Source organism: Mus caroli, unplaced genomic scaffold (genome assembly GCF_978045245.1).
Source record: "Mus caroli unplaced genomic scaffold, Mus_caroli_1 scaffold_5, whole genome shotgun sequence".
NCBI classification, from domain to species: domain Eukaryota; kingdom Metazoa; phylum Chordata; class Mammalia; order Rodentia; family Muridae; genus Mus; species Mus caroli.
The window spans coordinates 83,361,340-83,369,927 of record NW_028227260.1 but is presented as its reverse complement, the minus strand read 5'-3'; the positions used below and the strand labels follow the sequence as shown (position 1 = coordinate 83,369,927).

The 8,588-nt window shown below is 39.2% G+C and overlaps 1 pseudogene; it reads right to left on the bottom strand.

The window, feature by feature from the left end:
* Positions 1-1,394: 1,394 nt before the first annotated feature.
* On the bottom strand, positions 1,395-2,050 carry LOC110287454 (mitochondrial import receptor subunit TOM20 homolog pseudogene; annotated as a pseudogene).
* Between the last annotated feature and the right edge of the window lie 6,538 nt (positions 2,051-8,588).

Below are 8,588 nucleotides of genomic sequence, written 5' to 3'. Positions count from 1 at the left end.
TATCTTTATACTTGAAGGGCAAAGAGGGTGATACAATCCTTGGGGTTCTAGTTTTAGAGATTTGTGAAACATTCAACTTATATGTGGGTGCTGGGATCTAAAATCCAGTCCTCATGAGAGCATATTAATTGGTCTGAAATGCTGAGCTATTTAAGCAACACACTCCATGTAGTTTTAGAGTCACTTTTTTCCCCTAAGAATAGACAATAATTTATTTATTTATTTATTTATTTAGGTATTTTCCTCATTTACATTTCCAATGCTATCCCAAAAGTCCCCCATACCCTCCCCCACACTCCTCTACCCACCCACTCCCACTTTTTGGCCCTGGCGTTCTCCTGTACTGGGGCATATAAAGTTTGCAAGTCCAATGGGCCTCTCTTTCCAGTGATGGCCGACTAGGCCATCTTTTGATACATACGCAGTTAGAGTCAAGAGCTCCAGGGTACTGGTTAGTTCATAATGTTGTTCCACCTATAGGGTTGCAGATCCCTTTAGCTCCTTAGGTATTTTCTCTAGCTCCTCCATTGGGGGCCCTGTGATCCATCCAATAGCTGACTGTGAGCATCCACTTCTGTGTTTGCTAGGCCCCGGCATAGTCTCACAAGAGACAGCTATATCTGGGTCCTTTCAGCAAAATCTTGCTAGTGTATGCAATGGCGTCAGTGTTTGGAAGCTGATTATGGTATGGATCCCCGGATATGGCAGTCTCTAGATGGTCCATCCTTTCGTCACAGTTCCAAACTTTGTCTCTGTAACTCCTTCCATGGGTGTTTCGTAAGGTTTTAATGCTCAGTTTTTACAAACACAAATTTCTACCCAATTTTACAACATACAATAAAATGTTCTAGTCTTTAGAATGTGCGTTATTCAGCTATTGGATGAATCACAGGACCCCCAATGGAGGAGCTAGAGAAAGTACCCAAGGAGCTAAAAGGGTCTGCAACCCTAAAGGTAGAACAACATTATGAACTAATCAGTACCCCGGAGCTCTTGACTCTAGCTGCATATGTATCAAAAGTACCCCGGAGCTCTTGTCTCTAGCTGCATATGTATCAAAAGATGGCCTAGTCAGCCATCAGTGGAAAGAGAGGCCCATTGGACTTGCAAACTTTATATGCCCCAGAACAGGGGAACGCCAGGGCCAAAAAGTGGGAGTGGGTGGTGGGTAGGGAAGTGGGGGGAGGGTATGGGGGACTTTCGGGATAGCATTGGAAATGTAAATGAGGAAAATACCTAATAAAAATATTTTAAAAAAAGAATGTGCGTTATTCAACTTTTCCTCAGATTCTTTTCCAATCTTAGAACCACCCCGAGTTTCTACCTAAGTAAGACTCTACTGTATTTACATTTGAATTGCATGTCTTAAGAACAAATGGAAATCCATGATAGTGTGGTTAACTCAGTGTATTTATAAAATGAAAAGCTCTATCAAAATACTTTTCACTGGAAAAATAAATAGAACAGACAATGGATCTACCAAAGTTCATATTCGCTTTGGCAGATGTCAGTGTGGGACAGTTCATGACAGCACAATTTGCCCTTATTCCCCCAGAGCTGACCAGCTTCCAAGCTAACTGTTAAATTATTTTACTGAGATTTTATCTTGTTGGTATCTGGCTCATTCCACATCATTTTCAGCCAAGCTCTGAGCACTTACAATTCTAACTAGTGGTTGGAAGCTTGATCAGGAGCATCTGGAACACTGATGGTGGAAGAGTCTGCTGTAACACTTGCAGCAGCTACGGAGGTTGTCCACACACAGCAATGGCATTTGTCAGGTGGTCCACACTCTTCTCATAGTCACCTTGTGCTAGTAACTCTTCACCAAGCTGGATCTCTTCAAGGAAGAATTTCTGAACTGCTTCAGCATCTTTTAAATCAGGTAACTTGGAAAGCCCAGCTCTCTCCTTAGCAAGCTTCTGTTTCTTTCTTCATTCTCAAAGCCTGTTCTTGAAGTTGGGGTCACTCCGCCGTTTGTGGTCGAAGTAAATGCAGTACCCGATGAAGAGGGCACCCCACACGTAATGGCGCTGTTCTGGTCCACCATCTTCACTCGACTGGGGCGTTCGCTAGACTGGGGCATACGCTGGGCCGCGGCAGCCCACCTGGCAGCGGTTAGCTCCAACCGATCGAAGCACACAGGCTGCTCGCAGCTGCCTGCCTCCAGTCCCAAATTATTATAAATTTAAAAGATTGTGTTTATACTATTCCTTTGCATCTTGATGATTGTAAAAGATTTTCATTTTATTTGCCTGCTTGTAATTTAAAAGAACCCATGAAGCAATATCTTTGAAAAGTTTTGCCACAGGAATGGCTAATAGCCCTACGTTATGTCAAAAATTTGTTGCTGCTTCAATACAAGAAGTTAATACTTTGAATCCTTCAGTGTATATTATTCATTATATGAATGATATTTTATTAGCTGATCCCTCTAAAGGGGTTTTACTACAAGCCTTTGCTCTTATACTACAAACTTTAAAAATCTTTGGGATCAGTTGTTGCACCAGAAAAGTTTCAAAGACAATATCCTTTTCAGTATTTGGGACATCGGTTATATCCTAAACAAATTGTGGCACAGAAAGTTCAAATAATAAAAGATAACTTACTTACTTTAAATAATTTTCAAAAGCTGCTAGGAGATGTTAATTGACTAAGAACTCACCTTAAGCTCACCACAGGAGAACTTAAACCTCTGTTTGATAGTCTCAAGAGGGACACAAATCCTAATTCCTTTCACAATTAACTGATGAGGAATAAATAGCTTTGCAGAAAGAAAAGGAAGCTATTAGCCAACAACAGATACATTATATAGACTATGACTAATTGTTGGTTGTTTGTGTTCTTGCTACTTCTCATGTGCCCACAGCAGTTCTTTGACAAAAGGAACCATTAATGTGGATTCATCTTTCTTCATCTCCAAGTGAAGTCTTAACACCCTATTATCAAGCTGTTGCTATATTAATACAGAATCATAGGATAGATTCATGGAAGTATTTTGGGAAAGAACCTGATGAAATATTTATTCCCTATTCCAAACAGCAATTAAATTGGTCATTGCAGAATACTGATATTTGCCCTACTGTTTGTGCAAACTTTTAAGGCAAAATTATTATCCAAAAAAACAAGTTGTTATAATTTGCCTCTATCCATGCTTTTGTATTTTCTGTAAATTTATGCAGGTAGCCCATAGAGAATGTGCTTACTATATTTACAGATGGTTCATCTAATGGGGAGGCAGCATATGTAATTGGATCACACGTTCATGGTTCATGTAATAGATCACATGGGGTGAATCCCCCCCACCCTGCATCAGCACAAATAATTGAATTACATGCTGTAGCCATTGTTTTTGAAATGCTAAAAATTCAAGCTTTTAATTTGTATACTGATAGCCAGTATATATAGCTCATGGTTTACAACTGCTTGAAACTGTTCCTTTTTTAGATACTGCTAATTCTCAAATTTTGCAATTATTTATGCAAATATGACTCAATTTAAGAGATCACACTGTTCCTTAAGTTCAGTATTTCCATCTTGGTCAAGCTTCAAGAATGGCTTATGTAGCTTGATCATGTTAACCCTTCTTGTCCTGGGAATACTTTTATTCCTGCCTAGTGTGATAAAACTTTCCTTTAACAACAACAACATGGTGGTGGCCAAAATGCATGGCTTGAAACTAAAAATGGATCCCCAGACAGAGTCATTAATTTAACAGGCTGGCAGTCAATGCCAATAAGATTCTGCACTGAGCCTTACCAACCTAAGACAGAAATGCATTGCTTTTGATAATGCATTTCAGTGACAGGTAAGGAAGGCATTCTTGTCAGAATAACCTAAGACATATGCAGTCTTATGTATGAAATTAAAAAGGGGGAGATGTGAAGAGCTCTTGGGGCTACTTCTAGAAATTTAGCAAGGATTAGACATGGGGCCAGAACATGGAAGTAGGCTCACAAAGGAATTTGACATTGGGCTAGGAAAGGGATGTAGGCCCAAGATCTTGGTCATCTTGATAAGTACCTGAATACCATGGGACATTGTTTATTGCCTTGTTTGTTTCTTGACCTTGAACTGACCTTATACTTTCCATGTACTTAGAATAGTATAAAAGCAGACTGGAGAAAAATAAACTTGCTTCAGCCTCAGCACTGGCTGGAGTCATATTATAATGTCATCTAATTGTCATTTTCTTTTAAGTCCTCACCCCCTCTCTTGAGACCCTGTTTGGCTGACTGAGCTGGCTTGGGCAGGGGCTCATGAAGCTCTATCCTTAGTCCAGGATCTATTGGAAATTGATAGCTGCTGTGGGAAAAGAAATCATTGTTTCTATCATGGGTATGGATACTCATAGGCTACCTATATTGAATAGCACCACACCCGTGTACATGGAAGCAGCTCTAATTGGAGTGTGTGTGAGTGTGTGTATGTATGTGTGTGTGTGTGTGTGTTTAAAGACATGACTATGAGAAGGGGAAGAAGGAAATATGCCTGGAAGGAGTAGAAGGAGGAAGCAGGTATGAAATTTCCAATTTAAAAACAAAAAATCTAAAGTATTTGTTATTGCCAAGCATTCAAGGAAGGTAGGAATCTGGCAATGGGGGAAACATGCATATTACAAAGTTGGAGGAATATATATATATATATATATATATATATATGAATGTCATATTGGTGCTTCTCAATTTGGCTGTGAACCCTAAAAGGTTCCATATAATGTCCATATAATAAAGCATATTTTTTAAAACTGCAGTATAGTGTTTATTGATTTAGATGTCTCATTCTCCTTCATCTAACTGCTCCTTAGGAGGTATTTATTTTATGCTTAGAATATATGTGATGTTATTACATAGTTGTATTTAAGTATGCTTATTAATTTAACATTTTTTAAAAGCTGAGGAAATTTCAAATACTTTATATGTTATTAACACAAAATGAACTCGGTAATTTACGCAGAACAGATTTCCCCCCCCCTTTTAAAGAGAAATTCCAGGGTTAATCCCTGAGTTGGGAATCTAGTACAGTTGGTAGAGTGATTACGTAGTATGCCCTGAGCCATGTCAAGCAAGTATAGTAAAGCACATATCAGCTCTTTGGTAGTGAAGGCAGTAGGTTCAAAAGTTCAAGATCATCATTCTATAGAGAGGAAGAGACTGCCCTGGGTTAAAGAAGAACCCATCTTTAAAGAAAATGGGGCTCAGAACTGAACAAAGAATTCTCACCTGAGGAATACCGAATGGCAGAGAAGCACCAGAAAAAATGGTCAACATCCTTAATCATCAGGGAAATGCAAATCAAAACAACCCTGAGATTCCACCTCACACCAGTCAGAATGGCTAAGATCAAAAAAATCAGGTGACAGCAGATGCTGGCGAGGATGTGGAGAAAGAGGAACACTCCTCCATTGTTGGTGGGATTGCAAGCTTGTACAACCACTCTGGAAATCAGTCTGGCGGTTCCTCAGAAAATTGGACATAGTACTACCGGAGGATCTAGCAATACCTCTCCTGGGCATATATCCAGAAGATGTCCCAACCGGTAAGAAGAACACATGCTCCACTATGTTCATAGCAGCCTTATTTATAATAGCCAGAAGCTGGAAAGAACCCAGATGCCCCTCAACAGAGGAATGGATACAGAAAATATGGTACATTTACACAATGGAGTACTACTCAGCTATTAAAAAGAATGAATTTATGAAATTCCTAGCCAAATGGATGGACCTGGAGGGCATCATCTTGAGTGAGGTAACACAATCACAAAGGAACTCACACAATATGTATTCACTGATAAGTGGATATTAGCCCAAAACTTAGGATACCCAACATATAAGATACAATTTGCTAAATGCATGAAACTCAAGAAGATTGAAGACCAAAGTGTGGACACTGTGCCCCTTCTTAGAAGTGGGAACAAAAAACCCATGGAAGGAGTTACAGAGACAAAGTTTGGAGCTGTGAAAAAAAATAAAGAAATAGGGCTGGAGAAATGACTCGATCGATAAAGGTGCTTGACACCAAGCCTGATGATTTGACTTCAGTCCCTGTGAACTACAAAGAAAGGAGAGAACCAACTGCTGAAGATTGTTCTCTGACCTCTGCAGACACACCATTGAACATGCAGCACTCCCTCACACATACACATACACATACACATACACATACACATACACATACACATACACATACACATACACATACACATACACATACACATACACATACACATACACATACACATACACATATACATATACATATACATATACATATACAACAAATGAATTTTACAAAAATCCCCTTCCAAATCCATGCTAGTCAGAACAAAGTCAAGTACCTTTTCAGTTTAAATGTACTTAAGCTTTTCTCTGACCTTCATGGCCTTTCCCCTAATTGCTGATTTGACATTACAACTGACGAATGGAAATTTCTGTCATATTCAGTTTATATCTGGCTGCTGGGAAATGAAGGTGATGTCACAATCATTGGTTTGAAGTTAAGCAACATCCTAAGAGGAACCTGGTTAAAGGGGAAATAACTTCTATCTGTAAATGGATGTGTGCACAATTTAGAAACCCTTAAGTTTGTGTCTCATCTCCTGACTCCTTTTCTTCTGGATGGGGTAATGTGGTAACTTCCTATTGAAGACTTGCTTTGATACTTCTTGTGTTACTATAGTCTGCATATTCAGTTGGTTACAGAGTGCATATTTCTGAAATCCCTGGAAATCTCCAGTCTATCAATCTCACACTGAAAATTGATACTTAGATCCACATGTCTGCCTAAAAGACTGACCATTTTGAATTTGAGATACATAGCTCTATGGTAATAAAGATACAAGCCCATCTCAAATAAGTGCTTGGTGCCTTTTGTTTCATACCTTGCTGAAGCATTCTGTGCAGAATACTTTTTCCTTCTGTAGTAATGATTATTGTTTGTGAGTCTTTTCTTCTATCAAATACAATAAAATTTGGAAGATAGTCATAGTGGTTCCCACCTGTAATTCCACCATGTAGGACGCCGATGCAGGAAGATTGCCATGGGTTTGAGCCCAGTTCATTCTTCATTGTGAATTCCAGACCAGCCAGGGTTACAGTGTACAACACAAGAAAACAAACTTATAAGATCTATCAGGCTGGAGAGATGGTCCAGTGTTCAAGAGCACTGGCTGCTCTTTCACAGGAGAGGAGCTTGTTTTCCAGTACTCACATTGAGTGGCTTACAACTTCCTGGAACTCCAGCTCCAGGGGAACCGATGCCCTCTTACACATGTATTCACATACATATGCATATGTGCATACATGTACACATAAATAAAGATTTCTTTAATAAATAAAATATATGATATGGATTATACTCAGCAAATTATTATCATTCTCTTCACATTTGCCTGTCATTTATGTATAATTATGTTTTTCTAAGGTGTAGGCTACAATAAAACCCTGTCTCAAAAAAGAAAAACTAAAACAAAACCAACCAAACAAAAAAACAAAAGTAAATCCAGAAGTAAAGAAGAGAAGCTGTGAATAGGGAAAGAGGGGGAGGAATGAAGGGACAGAGAACTAGAAACTGAGATTTTAGAACTCACAGGGCTGTAGAGTACTTGCTTTGCATATGTGAGCCCCTAAATTCAATCCCCAGCAACAAAACAAAAACAAAAATTATCACAAACTGATGGTTTTCTTAAATACACCTTGCTCTTTGACCTTTGCTCAAAGACCCCTCCTCTTTTATCAGTATTTAATTCTTCCTGTGGAAGGTAATCTTTTATATACCAGTCATGGTAGCTTCCAGTGTGTTTATACCTCCAAAAATCTGAGACTTTGCTCAGTTCCCACTCACTCCAATTCCACGCTTATCCTGGTGACTGAGTTTGTCCAATGGGACAGTTGTTGATAGGATATGAGCAGAGGTTTCAAGTGAGCTTCTTACTGAGAATGGGGCTCAGTACTCAGCAAATGCGAGGCTCTGAATTTGGTCCACAGCACTACAGACAAAAGAGCTCTGGAGATTAGTGGGAAGGGGAAAGAAAGGGTAATGGGGACAGAATATGATTAAAAAAATACTATAATATGTACATGTATAAAAATGCCACGATGAAGTCTATTATGTGTTGTATATTAAAAACATTTTTAAAGCTTCTAAAATGGGGTTAGATCTTCTTTGTTACTCAGTTGGGAATCCTCAGACCTTCATGTAAAGAAGCCTAGGCTAGTTTCTTAGAGAATCAAAGATCCCATGGAGCCGAGACAATGCATTGCCTGGAATAGTCCTCAGATCAACCAGCTTTGACAATCACCACTGTGAGTGAGCCTATCCTAGACCATCCTTCCTTAGCCTAGGCAGTGAAGACCAAAGACTTATCACGGGAATCCTGAGTATTACAGACATCCCAGACAACCCCCAAAATTGTCTAAATTCTAAACTTTAAGGTGGTTTCTTAATATGGAAAAACAACTACACATCCCAGGTACACAGTGAATTTACTTTTTCACCACTTGAGGGTGAAAACTGAATACACATCTGGTTGTCCCACCATTCCCTTTCTTACTTTGTGGAAAACATCTTAATGCTTCAGCTGCAAGGAAC